At 46.3% G+C, this 15309-nt stretch overlaps 1 long non-coding RNA gene across 1 annotated transcript in view; it reads right to left on the bottom strand.

Moving 5' to 3' along the window:
• LOC109456678 (uncharacterized) overlaps nucleotides 1–15309 on the bottom strand; it is a 127204-nt gene that overhangs the window by 2894 nt on the left and 109001 nt on the right. The window contains exon 6 of the long non-coding RNA XR_012491314.1: nucleotides 7998–8096. This is a non-coding gene — a long non-coding RNA (uncharacterized LOC109456678). The remainder of the gene's footprint in view (nucleotides 1–7997; nucleotides 8097–15309) is intronic.

Below are 15309 nucleotides of genomic sequence, written 5' to 3'. Positions count from 1 at the left end.
GATATTTCAGATCAGAGCTAAGAAATTTTCTCACGTGTCCATCATTTCTTTCTGATAAGAGCCTCTGGGCAAGGATTTTAGAGGAGTTCAGCTTTGGGGCAAAAAAGGAAGTGAATAAGGGAGGCAGAGAGGGAGGGCCAGGGAGGGGCAATAATGGGGAAATGTGCCCCCGACAAATTCCATCTCTCTTAGGTGCCCCACTCATTCATTTGCTTTTTCTGCTCTGTGTGTTGCCTGCCAATTCTGTGCCAGGTCATGGGCCAGGAATGGGGTAACCAGCAGTGATTTTGGCACCATAATCCTGGCCCTCATGCATGAGGCCCACATCCAGTGAGGGGAAGAGACCATTAAGTAAGACGTGACAGTAATAGTGTTGTGTGTTGTGAAAGGGGAAGTGGAGGGTGGGGACCACTATTTGGGGGTGGGGGACTTGGCCCAACTGGGGGTCAGAGGAGGTCTCACCGAGGAAATGACATCAAAAGCAGGACCAGAGGGATGAGTGGGGATTACTCATCATCCCCTGCCTTCCTCCTCTCCTTGGGTTTACCCCATGCTTAGACAAATGTGTCTCCTGACATTCACCCATACACCAGAGCACGCCTCCTCCCTTCTGCGCCGAGGCTTCCCTTGCCTGCACTGCCTTTTGAAACATCTCTTTTTCCTCACCTACACCTTTACCTGAAACTTCAGTGTTCTTAGAATAAAAGCCAGAAGCCTTAACATGGCTCCTCAGGCCGTGTGTGATGTGGTTCCTGACACCTCACCTGCCTCCAATCACTGACTCCCATCCGTACTCTGCTCTGACCTCCCTGGATTATTTTCCAGGCCTTCCTACCACAGGCCCTTTGCATATGCTGTTTCTTCTACCTAAAACACTTTTCCCTCCTCTATTTATCTAGTTAACTCCTATTTATCCCATAGATCCTAAATCACTTATTTCCTCAGGAAGGCTTTCCTTAACCTCCTCAACTCATTAAAAGTCCCTCTTTTTAAGCCTTCAGAGCCCCTCTCCTTAGCACTTACCACAGGTGCCATTTCTATGATCTATATGAAGATTTGACCAATGCCTGTCCCCCTAAGGAGAAAGAGCCCCAGAGACTTGTATACGTTGTTAATTGCTTAACTCCAGCATCAGGGCCTGGCACATAGCAAAAGACAAGCTAAATTATTTACTTCAATAAATAACATATCGGATGCAAAGCTCTGGTGCCATAGCACTTTACTTTCAAATCCCTGAGAGTATAAAAACCCCAATCCATGGAGTGCATATATGCTCTCTGGTTTGAGCTCATAGTAACAGGTGTGTCACAGGAAGGGGAAAAAAAAAAAAAAAATCTACCACAGAGTCAAGAGAGCAAAGTTAGAATCCCATTTCTAATTGCTCTTTGATCTAAGTTTCCTCACCTGTGAAACGGGAGGAATTGTCATTTGTTGGGTGGAGGGAGCACCCCTCCATCCAACAATCTCTTGGACTTGTCGTGCATCATGAGACCACTTCAAGGACGTACACCAAGGAGTTGATTATCCTCCAGAGAATCCAGGAAGAGGCATCAGCACACTGGGCCCGACTTCTCGGTGTAGACAGCACGAGCTCTCACAGGGACACCAGGAAACGGGGGTGCAGCTGCCGGCACCCACCTCAGCCCCGCAGTATTGATCCCAAGTCTCACAGAGAGAACATTTGCCTTTCTTCCCCTTCCAAATAATTAAAGTATGATATTTTATGGCCTGATAAAATTTACCGGGACCCTTGGCACGTAATTATAGTGCTTCTTTAAAGGAAACCCCATAAAAGATGCATGATTAGAAAGTTAAGGATCTGGATAGAATTATAACGATGTGACAAATAATTTACAAGTGATAAACTGTCCAAGGGGGAAAAAAATTCCAATAACCTCTGATAAAGGCTCACAATTAAAATAATAAATTCCCCAAGAGCAAGGGTAAACCTTTCTTCTTGGTCAAAGGCTTATACTCCATGAGCCCAGGAAGAGGAACAGGCCTTCTTGTCAAGGTCAGGGCTTGGTCTCCCAGGGCATCTATTCTTTCTGTATGTATTTATTTTTGTACTTAGGTGCTTACTTCTTTAATCTTTTTAGTAATTTATACTCATATCCATCCACCAACTTACCATTTTGCTGACTTCTAGTCATTCTTTCATGTAACCATCAATTCTATTCATTCTCTCTTCTACTCATCGATCCACCCACCCCATCCACCCATCCTTCTAGCCATTTATTCATTTACCTATTTATTCATCTATTTTTATCTGTTCCTTTCTCCATTAATTAGTTATGAATTAATTTGTTGATATGCCTATTCATTTATTTTCATTTTTCCTTCAGTTAGTTATCCATTCATCTGTCCATCCCACCCACATGTATCAGTCCCCTGTGCTAAGCAGATTCTTTACTATATTCTTGGGCAGCACTGTTCAATACAACTGTAAAGTAAGCCACACAAGTAATTTTACATTTTCTAGTAGCTACATTACAAAATCAAAAAGAAAAAATGAAATCGATTTAAGTAACAATCACATGATTTAATAGTTTTGTTATAAAATAGTCTAAGTTTTCTTGTGTATTTCATACATTGTAATATCAAATATAAATGTTAGTAATTTTTCATTAATTTTATGTAACTCAATATATTTAAGATATCATTTCAACATGTAATCAATATAAAAATCTTAGCCAGTGATTTTACCTTCTTCTTTCCATCCTAAGTATTCAAAATCCGGTGTGTATTTTACACATGCAGCTCAGCTCAGTCAGAATGGCCACATTTCAAGTGATCACCAGCCAGACCTGGTCTGTGGCTACCATCTTGGATAGCCCAGTTCTAGGTCTTTGAAGATGAATCAGAGAGACCTTTTGCCCTTGAAGAATTCACACTCAGGGGAGGACAGAGAAGTAAGATTTGTTGACTATGAGACTCAGTGCATGTTTCATGCATTATCTTCACATTGAAGTCATAAGATGCTCCCATTTTACACTTAGGGAAGCTAAGATTTAGAGAGAAGTGGTAAAAAGTTCTAGAATCAAATCAACGGAGCATCCCAAAACATAGTGCAAAATGGTGAGACAGAGCAAGGGCTGAGCAGCTATGTCTGTCTAACTCTGAAAGGGGGCTGCCCAACTCTGCCCAAGGCCAGTGAGGCACAGGAAGCAGACAGGGGGCCAGCCTGCATGTAAGAAAGGAGCCACACAGCAAAGAGGTGTATCCAGACAATGCAGATAAAGGGAAAGCGAGGAGAAGAATTAACATCACTCCTTTATGCCCAAGCCGGGCCCTGAGTTCTTCAACTAACTCTGGGCAAAGGCCCAGGCTGTGAAAGGACATATTTGGGAGAATAACAAAGTTCACACAGGTCAAAAGAAACCTTTTGCACCCAAAATCACAGCCGCCTATCCATTCATAACCAAGAGAGCAAGAATTCTATGGCCAATTCACTTCATAGGACCCAAGCCTGAAGAGTTAGATGACACTGCTAATGGTGACAACGAGAATGACAAGAGCTCACATCGCTGAGCGTTTATTATGACGTTCCCATCACGTCACCCGCACTGGTTCACTGATGCCCTTATTTTGGAGATGAGGAAACTGAGTCTGTTTTCACAGCCTGCATGTGTTACTTGCATAGACCTCTCCAACCCGCCAACTGGGTTGGCCAGAGAAGACACGGTCTGTGGGATGGCCACTGGGGGTGTAAAGTTCACTGTTTCCATGAAGCTCACATCCAGGGGGAACGAGGAATCCTTTAGCGTTCCCATGCTATGCTAGCCATACATACACCATAAAGTGGAGACAAAGACAGTGACCGGCCACTCCTCTGTGAGGGGACGGGACGTGTCAGGAGCTTTACAGAAGGAGTAACACTTGGACATCATGAGCTTTCTCTGGCTCCCCCAACAAAAATGATCTCTCTCCCTTTTACAAATTAGCCCCTTTGTCACATCCTTGGAGCACAGGCTCTGGCCCAGTCCTTTGGGACAATTTCTGCCCTCTCCCCCTCCATCCCCAGCACAGCTGGCTCATTCTGTAATCCCCCACCCCACCCCCCCACCCCCCAGCCCTTGCAGGCCCCAGGGAAGGTTTACACTTACTCAACATCATAATGGATCAATGGAGAAATACAAACACTTGGATTTCTGAGAGTGTTTATATTTGTTTAAAAACCCCTGTGTTTCTGGGGTACAGACAAAACACTACCGGCTTAACACTTCCCAGAGATGTACTGTGGGAATGATTTCAAGGTTTTGCTGTCAGGAGCAATATCAATCAGACGGGCTTCCCAATGGCCTCTGCTCAGGAACAGAAGAGATATCGGGTAGAAGAACAACGGAAAGGGGAGGGAGAGGGAGTAGACAGAGCCAAAGCCTGGTGAAGACAGAGCGATAAAGGGGAGAGAGAGAGACAGCAAATGTGTTAAGGAAACAGGAGGGAGACTGGAAAAAGACAAAGGCTGAAAAAAGGTGATATCGAGTTAGGGAGACTGAAAAAGTCGGAGGAGTAAAAAAAAAAAAAGCACAGAGAGAGAGAGAGATGGGGCCAGACTCAGACTATGTCCGTGAGGCACCAAAATATGGGTGAGCACCCAATGATGAATGCGATGGAGAGAAAAGAACAGAGACAGAGAAGAAAGAGGAGTGAGAGGGTGAGTGTAGAGCGCACCCAGCACCCAGCACCCTGCACTTGCCCTGGGCCTTTGCTCAGCTATTCCTTTTGCCTGGAGGCTCTTCACCCAGCTTGTTGCTTTGCTGGCTTTTACTCCTCTTTCCAGCCTGTGCTGAAGTGACATTTCCTGAGAATGGTCTCGCACGGCCACCCCATGCAATGAAGGCCTGTCTTTTCGCTTTTGCCCATTGTTCTCCATCAGAAAAGAACACCCGGTTGATTTCCCTTATAGAACTTCTTGGCTTTTTATTATTCACTTGTTTGTTATCCGTTCCCAGGGCCACCACTGCTTTGCCATATCCCCAGGGCCTAGAATAGTGTCTGGCATAGAGTAGATGGTGCTTAACAATTGAGGAAGAAATGAATGAATGAATGAATGAATGAATGAATGAATGAATGAATGAACGGACGGACGGATGGATGGGAATAAAGGTGAAATTATCCCCAAGAAGGCCTCTCTAGCTACTCAGGCTTCCCAGGTTGTAAGAGCATGATTTTGTGGCTGGGTTAGGTGTTGGTTGGCAACACACAACTGTTTTCAGCAGCTGGACAAAGTGAGAGGCCATTTGTGATGGAGCCCAGAGTGGTGGCAGAGAGAGGATCCTGCATCTGAGGCCAACAGGGCCATAGCTAGACCAGAAGCTCCTGAGAAGAAGGTGGTTGGGAAGCTATTTTCCACTCTGCTTTAGGGGCCCCTCTGGAGTTCCTTTCATACAGAAGTGGTCCCATCCCTGACTTTGTTTGGTCTAAAGTTGGAAATGGTCCTGTGGGCAAAAGTGCATGATTTCCACGTGCACCTCTCGGGCAAAGTTCCTAACTTATCAGGGCTGCCATCTGTCCCATTAGGACTAACACAGCCTCCCTCCCATGCAGGGTTCTTTGCCTCTGTGGAAAGTGCTCTCGGGAGCCATTGATCAAGACCCGCCTCTGCTGACCGGCACTGGAGAGCACTCGGGGGAACATTCCAGGCCAGATCAGAGTGCTTTGGCCTCATCCAACTCCCTGGTGAAGGACAGTCAGCTTTCTGGAGCCAGACAAGAGGCCATTACGTGTATTTGCCTCTTGATGCCGGCATGGAAGCTGTACTTGGGAAATCGCTGGGTTGACCTGGCTGTAGGAGATGCAGAGAGAAAGCCTTGTGGGAAGGACTCTAGGCATGACATTCCAAAATCAGGCGACGTCTCCAGGTCACGTATAGTGTGACCCACGAACAGTGACTCAATCCAAGAAGAGCATCAGAAGCAACCCACAGCCTCCACCACCGCAACTATTTCTTTTTGCTTCTGACCTTTCTGTCCTTGCCTTCAATTAAACAAATTGAACATAGTTGCCTACATAGAACAAATTCCAGTTCACATTCTGCTTGCCAGGTAATTGTATAATAAACACCTTGTGTCTTTCTAGAGACCTTTATCATTGACATGGCTGACAATTACATGGGTGAGCATGATTTGACTTCCCATTGCCTTACACATGGTTCCTCAAGGGTTACCCAGGTTTTTGCTGCTATGGCTACGGATGCAATAAACATCTCTGCTATACCTATTCCTTTCTTCAAGATAACTTTCTCAGGATAAGTATCAGGGTGTGACAATATATTGTCATATTATCCCCAAAGCTGGTACGAATTTGGATGGTCACAAGTACTATCTGTGCGTACGATTTTTCAACCCAATCTCACCAACCCTGGGCATTAATAAAAAAAATATTTTTTCCCTTAGGTGGTTGATATAATTCATTTTAATTTCCTTGGACAGAATTAAGTACGAACATTTTTTAAAATGGTTGTTTACCCTTCACACTACTTTATCTATGGGAAGTTTGTTTTATAGATTTGTTCACTTCATCTACTCATCCCTCTTCTGCATGTGTAAATTTGGGTGTAAATCATCACCCTCTGAAGAATGAGGATTTATATATCCAGGGACCAGAATTCTAAATCATGGGCAGCACTCAGAGCTTCCAGTCAGGTCGTCACAAGGGGGTCGGAGCAGCCACACAGACCAGGACAGCCATACTTTGTCCAGCCCCTCCTCTGCTGACCCCTGACTGGGCTAGACTGGAGGGTCAGTGATATTAATGTGCCCTGTGCCTCGGGTACTGTGCCCAGCACTTGCCACAAATGTCTCACGTAATCCTTACAATGACACTGAGAAGTTGACATTAGAATCTCCATGTTACCAATGGAACTGAGAGAAGTAGAGTAATTGATCCAACATCATCCAAACCCGTCAGAATTCACATGCAGATCTAAGGGTCAGTAAAGCCTATGCTATATAACCACCCCACTAGCCTCTGGACGGGAAACATGACCAAAGGATTTAAAAAACAATTGATGAGTCTGATGCCCTCTGTATTAGTCAGGGTTCTCCAGAGAAACAGAACCAATAGGATATAGAGAGATCTAGAAGAGATTTGTCGTAGGAATTGGTTCACATGATTATGGAGGCCGAGAAGTCCCACGATCCACCCCCTGCCAGCTGGAGAATCAGGAAAATTGGTGGTGTCATTCAGTCCAAGTCCAAAGGCTTGACAAGTCCCTGTCTGAGTTGAAAAGCTCAAAAACTGGGAGCTCTGAAGTCTGAGGGCAGGAAAAGATGGCGGTCCCAGCTCATATGACGAGAGCCAGCTCACCCTTCCTCTGTCTTTTTTGTTCTCTCCAGGCCCTGGAAGGGTTGGACGATGCCCACTCACATTGGTGAGAGTGATCTTTTATTCATCTACCAATTCAAATGCTAACCTCTTCCAGAGACGTCCTCACAGGCACACCCAGAAATAGTGCTTTCCCAGCTCTGTGGGCATCGCTTAGTCTAGTCAAGTTGATACATAAAATCAACCATCACATTATCTCTACCCTAAAAGACCTCACAGTCCCCTGAATAGGTAAGTAGAAAGAGTTACAAATCTAGGTGGTATGTGTCAATAAAGACACATGTGGTCAGGAAGTCATTAGGCAGGAGAACCCCTCACTGTGGAGCTGAGGGGGACGTCCTGGAAGATGATGTCTTATGGGGTATTGAAGACTGAATGAGAACTTGTGTGGTGGGTAAGAGTCAGACCGCAGAGTGGAAAGGAGTGCTGAGAGTGGTCTCTCAGAGAATGTGCTCCCGCAGATTGACAGGGCCTGTGTGTAACTCGAGGGTAGGTCTTGGAATTAGACAGACCTGGTTTTGAACCCTGCCTCCTCCCGCTAGCTCTGTGGTTAGATAGTCATTTCACTCTCTGAGCATCAGGGTGTCTACCTGCAAACAGCGATAATTGTTTCACCCGTTGTTGAAGGGATTAAAAGAGCACATGAAAGTAAAGTGCTGGGGCCATACCTGGCAGAGAAGTGCTTGGAAATAGCAGGTGTTGTCCTTGCTGCCATCTTGGAGGCACTCGCTCTTCTCTTCACCGGCCTCCCACTTCCACCAGCACACCTGCAAGTGTAATCCATGAGAATGACCTCCAAAGGCACAAACCTGTGAACACACACATTTCTGGCCAGTGTGCAAAGCCATCTGGGTTTCAGAGGTAGCCATACCGGTTTCAAATTCCATTTCAGTCACTTACTAGCTTGGACCTGAGACTTTGGACAAGGCACTTCCCTTCATTGAGGCTGTTTCCTCATCTGTATAATGGGCCTAGCAAGTCCCACCTTGTAAGTTATCACGATGCATGATCACGGGGCCCTGGACATAATGTGCACTCAAAGTTTGATAGAAGCCCCTCCAAACCACACCTCCTTCTGAGCACCACACAGGCACTGACTGCTGTGGTCTTCAGCAGCAGCCCCACCTGGGAATTCAGCCTCCAGGGCACCCAGCCTGGCAGGACCTATGGGCAGTCACTGCTGTCCCAGAGGCCGACTTCTCCACATCCTCCCCCAGTTATTGCGGGAAGAAACATGACTCATCGAGGGAAGAGAGTTGGCATCATGTCCCCCGCCACATGGGGCCAGCCAGCAGGCTTGTGGTTAAAGGACCTGCCTGGGTTGCAAAACAGCCAGTTTGCTGTGTTCTGGCATCACGTGACACGGGTGGGCACTGGGGATGGCCTTTTCTTCCCTCGCCCACTGACTCATTGCACACTTGCTCGCAGTCACATGCACTCCCCAGGCCTCAGTTCCCCGTGAATGCGCCTAGCTGCTGGGCTCGCTTACTGAATCGGAAGAACTACTTCCTTTTTTTTTTTTTTTTATTGCACCATGAGTGTATAAATATATACTCATTCTGAAAAATGTAAGGACTATTTTTATGATAAAGATTTATAGTATAGCAAATATAGAAAAATAGAAATGGGAAACTACCCTTCTGCAGCAATAAATCTGGTCAGTATTTTCCCAAGTATCTTCAAGGGTCCTATCTTCTTTTTAAATTAATTTTAGGTTACATAAGTAATATATAAATGCATTCTTCTGTTGTAAAATATTAGAATATTTCTGAGAAAGCAAGAGTTCCCCTTGACAGATGTCACCTTCAATCCTGTCCCTGTTCAGAGGCAACCACTATTATCAATTAAGTATTTCTCTTTCAAATCTGTTCTTCGTATGGTTCTTCTATGCATATATTACATAGAAGTTCATAGGAAAGGCTGGGTGTGGGGGCATTCCCAAACTTTTTTCAAACTACATGTATCTTTCTACACTTTGTCCTGAATCCAGCAAGGGCAGTTTAGCTCCTTCATCTAATGGAACCAACCACTGTCACCACCGGATGCACGTGCTAAGGGCTGGCATAAGGTTACAAATGGTCCCAGGGATCCTGGCAAGTCTCTGAGACCTGAGCATTCAGTTAATAGGAAACAAGTTGGCTACCTTGAACCCCCACACAGTCTCTCCCTTCAGAAAGAATGACCCTGATTTTTCTTGAGAGCACCTGCAAGGATCCCTATGGGGTTGAGAGATCTTTCTGGATCCCCAGAGGGTTGATCATAAAGGGAGAAGGTGGGGCACTGGCTGAGCTGCAGCTCAGGGATCAGTAAGAGAGGCCGGGAGTGCTCGTCAGCAGCCATTGCTGGAGGGGGCTCTGAAGCCTCAGAGCTGGGACCATGACCAGGAATTCTGGAATGTCCCGGAACTTTGGCCACTGCCCCTTTTGTTTCTTTCTCCTCTGGATATGGACCTGTGCCTTAAATCAGCACTGTCCCCAAGCCTCATCATTGATCCAATATTAATTAGTGCCAGGTCCCTGCCAGGTACTGGAGGTGCCCTGGTGAGCAAAACAGACGTAGCCCTGCTCACAGGCCAGTGGCTTGGCTTCAGCAGCAGCAAGCAAGTAGTCCTTGGGGGCTAGTGGCCCACTTTGCCAGGTCTGGGATATCTGGGGTCTTCGGGACAGTGGGATGTAAAGGGGTATTAAAGGGTCTGATCATGACAAACAACCAGCCAGCCTGCCATGAGGGGCTTCTCTCTAGTACTGTGGGGGTCTGGGTAATTCTCAGCCTCTCACCCTTTTCCAGCTACTGGGGCAAATGAGTCAGTCACCTGCAGTCAAAAATTGTAATTAAGTAATTAGTTAACACCCAAAAGACCTGTTTTATTTTACTACGTGTCCTTAGGACCTAGCATGGTGCTTGTCATAGCAAATACTTAGAAGAAAGATAAAAAAGGAAAAGAGAGAGGGAGGGAGGGAGGGAGGGAGGGAGGGAGGGAGGGAGGGAGGAGATGGGATGGGAGAAGGGAAAGAAGAAAAGGGGAAACAAGAAAGCGGTGAGTGTCCTACATTCATTTATTCATTTATTTGCTTATCCACTGTTTATTGGCCACTTATCATGCCCCAGACACTGTGCTAGACTCCAGGGATATGAATAAAACAGATGAGATCCTGCCAGTCCAGCAGCGTGTATTCTGGCACTTTCAGGCAAAATACCCTTAAAAACAGCATCCTTTGAGTGCATCTTGCAGAACGGCAGTCCCACAAAATGCTCCTCTGTCAGACCAGCTTGAATCTGCTACAGTCCTGCTCTGGGTCTTGGACTGTCACAGCCACACACAGTAAAGGTTCTGAGAAGGTTTGCAATTACAAAAAAGTCTGATTAACCACGTCCGTTCCCAACTCTTCCAGCTTCGGTTTGAATTCCACCGCGCATGCTTAAAGGAATCAGGCGAGGTCGCCTCCCCGGCGGCGAGTCTCTCTCCCTCCTGTCCAGCCACGTTCCTCTGTATTCCCGACAGCATGCCCCGTGCCCAGCGGATGGCTCCCGCCACCACAATTTCCGATGCTTGGGTTTCCAGGCACCTAGGGGGACTGACGCTTTGACAGCGCTCCAGGAAACCATGCTGTGTGCCACCTTTCTCCCACAGGGGACAGGACTGTGGAGACGCCTCCTGCCATTCTGTCCTGGGGGGGGGACTCAAGTGTGGGAAGAAGCAGAGGGAGAAGCCACAAGACGCCTGGACTCTGATTTGAACAGCAGGAAGGCCGGAGGCCTGGCCTGACCGGAAGGTCCGTGCTGTTATGCCAGAGCTCTAGGTTTTGGCAGAGTCCGAATCCTGCTTGCCAAGGGAACTCAGAGACTGCCAAAGCCTTGTGTGGACCCAGACAAACATCAACCTCGTGTTTCTGATTCACTGATGCTCAGCTCATCTAACTGCTATTTGGGGAAAGCTGCTTCCATTTCGACAAGTCGCAGGACCTCCTTGGGCAATGTGATTAGCTTTGTCCAAAGATTGCTTAGCCAGGTCCTGCCTCTCCCACTTCAGAAAGAATTACAGTCACCAGATGCTCGTAGAGAAACGTACTTCATCTTCCTGAGCCTCAGTTTCCTCCTCCATAAACTGGGGGTGCTATCGACCTGGCAGAACTGCTGAGAAGCTCAAATTACTGAATGCATTGTTTAAGTCCCTGGACTTCGTAAGAACAATTACATTAAACGGTATATATGATTAATAATAGTATTATATTATGATTACTATGAGCATCTTCATCATCCTCATTCCATGAGCCAGTGAGCCCAACGTTGGGGTAGATCGTCTGAGTAATGACTCTCAAGGAATCCCCCTTCTCAGTATCTACATCCTTGTGAATCCCCTCCCCCACCCTGACACTGGGCTTGGACATGTGACTTGGATTGGCCAATGAGACTGCTTTGCCTGAAGGAAGGTCAGGGTGACCTTGGAGAGAGGCCCCCCCCAAGTATCCCAGATGTCCCAGCTAGGCCCAGGTCCCAACAGAACAGAACCACAAGAGGCCAAGTGAGGCCAGCAGAAAAGCCACCCAATCCAATAAGCCATTGTTTGACGTGGTATTTTACAGAATGGTAGATAACTGATAGGATGGATTAGCTTACAGCTGCTCTATCGTCTTACCCATTCCTCTCTTCTTTCACTATTTGCTCTTTCTTAATTCTTCTTGTTCAACTAGACCATTTGAATGGGAGGCATATAGAGCCAGGGGCCTGGACAGCAGAAATCATGTTTATCATCTTAATTCGAATCAGTCACTGCCCCAGCCCCTCTCAGATTCGTTAGAGTACAGAGCACTAGGCCCCTCACTGCAGACTGTCGTCCCTATTTTGGAGCACAGCGGCCTGCCAGTCAGAACCAAAATACATGGGCGTTCAAAGTGATTTCAGAGACTCCATTAATGCAGGCTAATGAGAAGGAAGACCAGTCAGAATAAGGAGAAGCGCTCCAAAACACATACCTTAAACCACACTAAATACTGACATGCTACCAACAACTGTCCCCCAGGGCAGCTCTGATGAGTGGAGTCGCTTGGTTTGCAATTGACATATTAATTGTTTGGATGCACATAAATTCCTCCAAAGAATCTGAAACTCACTGTGAAGAGTTGATTCTCTTAAATGCTTGACATTAACCTTTCAAATAGTTGCCTTGTGGGCAGGAGCAATGACCAGGAAAATCCATCTCACATCTCTGCCTTCAGCCCAGGTCCTCCTCCTGGACTTCAGATGTACAGTCACCATGTGTTTATTAAAATGTCTCAATGTATTTCACCAACAGTGAGATCGAGCTGGCACGTGCTGGGTCTTTGGCTTCTTGGACTCAGCCATGGTGCATGCTGGGAACACGTGCAAAGGGAGACAGGAGGAGGCACGAAGGAAGCAGAAATGTGGGAAAACTAGACAGGGGTCAGGAGCGGGGCATGGGGACCTGCTTCCATTTTCAGTGGGTTTCCAAGGCAGGCAGCATTTGTTCCAAATGTTATGTCCTACTGGGTTATGAGAAGTAGTGATAGCTGAGGAGAACCAAAGGTCTTCTTTCCGTTTCACAAACACACCCTTCCTGCCTTGTGGCTTTTGTACCTGCTGTACCCTATACCTAGAACGCCCTCCTCCCAGTCCTTGCAAAGCTGGCGCCTCGTCAGTCAGATCTCATTTCAAACGTCAGCCCCTCAGAGAGACATTTCCTAATGTTCCCCCACCCTCGCACACAGGCATTTTCCACTTTACGACCCTGCTTTTTCTTCATGGCCCTTGCCAACGTCTTAAGTTATCCTATGTGTGGATTTGTCTACTAACTTTATTCTGTGCCTCTCTTGCTCTAAAGCAATATTGATAAGGGCAGGACCACATCTACTTGTTTGCTGCTCTATCTCCAGTGCCTAACACACACCCGGATTCGGTAAGTAGGTATTGGATGAATGAATGAATGATTTCAACAAATTAATGAATAAAAGAAGACGGAGTGAAGTCCCGGCCTTTGAGAACAGAGGGTAAGTAGAGGAAAAGCAGAAATTCAATCATAATGCAGGGACCCAAGGCAGCCAGGATATCTCACTGTAATGCCAGTTTCCCCAAAACTAAGACCTACCCCGAAAATAAGCCCATTAAGATTGTCAGCCAGACGGACACATTTAATATGTTATGACGATGTTCCAGAAGAAGATAACATGACTGTATTTGAATAAATGTAGATTGTTGTACATGAAAAAAATGAGACATCCCCTGAAAATAAGCCTTAATGCGTCTTTTGCAGCAAAAGTTAATATAAGACCCAGTTTTATTTTCGGGGAAACGTGGTAGCACAACTCACTCCAGACCCACCTGTGATTCCTAATACGCAGCCTGCCTGTCAGATAGGAAGTGTTCTAAGCCAGCTACTGAACAGAGCGGCGTCACTGGCTTCTGTCTCTTGGATCAGAGACTGGTTGCTGGTTTGCTGGTTCTCAAACTGCCCCAAGACTTCCCCCATTCCCTCACTCAGCCCCTTCTTCAGCCGGATGGGTTTATCTGCCCCATGAGCATTTGACAGGGATGGGAAGACAGCCTGGTTTTGCAAGGAATGATTGATGACCATGCATATCAACTTGGGGGAAACAGTGTCCCATCCTTCAGCTTCCAAGACATGACAGGGATAACATGTGTTCAGGTGAATGTGCATTGGAAACCTCTGGGCAGCTAGAAGCCACGTGGTGGATTGGTTAAGCAAGCAGGCCTGTCTGTCTACCTGTGTTTGCAGCAGCAGTGTTCACAGCAGCTACATGTGGAAGCAAGCCAGGTGTCCAAACTGGTGAGCAACTCAGCAAAATGTGGGCATATGACCTTAAAAAGGAAGGAAATTCTGACACATGCTACAACATGGATGAAACTTGAGGACATTATGCTAAGTGAAATAAGCCAACCACAAAAAAGACAAACACTGTATGATTCCTCTTCTATGAGGTAGCGAGAGTAGTCAAAACCATAGACACAGAAAGTAGGGTGCTGCCTGCCAGGGGTTGCGGGGGAGGAGAATGCAGAATTAGTGTTTAATGGCAACAGAGTTTCAGTTGGGGAAGATGAAAGAGTTCTAGAGATGGATGGTGGTGATGATTGTATTATACAACAGTGTAAATGTACTTAATGCCACAGAACTGCAAACTTAAAAATAGGTCAGATGGTAAATGCTATGTTTGTGGTTAAGATGGTAAATATTATGTTAATGGGTATTTTATTAGGTTGGTGCAAAAGTAATTGCGGTTTAAAAGGTTAAAAATAATTGCAACAACTGCAATTACTTTTGTAGCAACCTAATACCACAATAAAAAAATGTTTTTTTAAAAAAAGAGGAAGAGTAGAAAAAATGTAAAAATAAAGAGTGCAGGCCCTAGGCTCAGACAGACGTGGTTTGACTGCCAGTCCCTCTGCTTGCTAGCCTGTGACCTTGAGCAAGTTTCCTGTCTCCTACCTCAGCCAGGATTCAGTCCCATATACAGATCCAGGCATCTCAAGCAGAAAGGCATTGAATTCAGGGAAGTGAATTTAGTAAACCTTCGGCAGAGCTGGAAGAGAGAAAGGCAGAGTCTGCCCTAGAGTTCAGGTTTGTTTTCGTAGGTGGGGTCCAAAGTCAGCAATGGCCGCCTGGCATAGAGGTCAGGAGGTTACAGGAGACCACCACTGACTGTCACACTGCCCTCCATGCAAATCTTGGCAGGTGACGGGCAGGGAGGCAGAGGCTCATGTGTCTGACCTCACTGCTGGAGAAGAAAGAATGGCTTCTGGGGCACTTCTGCTTTCTGCATCTTGCATCAGTCCACCTCACAGGTACAACACTGTTCACATGGAGAATTCTGGAGGTGAGGGAATCTATAGAACATGGTTGCTGGATTTCTAGTCCCTGAGTCACAGAGGAAAGCGTCAATGTTCACCACCATCTAGATCTAGTATACCTCCCCGACTCTGGGTTTCCTCATCTCTTCCATGCAAATA

The sequence above is a fragment of the Rhinolophus sinicus genome, linkage group LG13 (assembly GCF_036562045.2).
Source record: "Rhinolophus sinicus isolate RSC01 linkage group LG13, ASM3656204v1, whole genome shotgun sequence".
Classification (NCBI taxonomy): Eukaryota; Metazoa; Chordata; class Mammalia; order Chiroptera; family Rhinolophidae; genus Rhinolophus; species Rhinolophus sinicus.
This window is presented reverse-complemented; position numbering and strand designations above follow the sequence as displayed.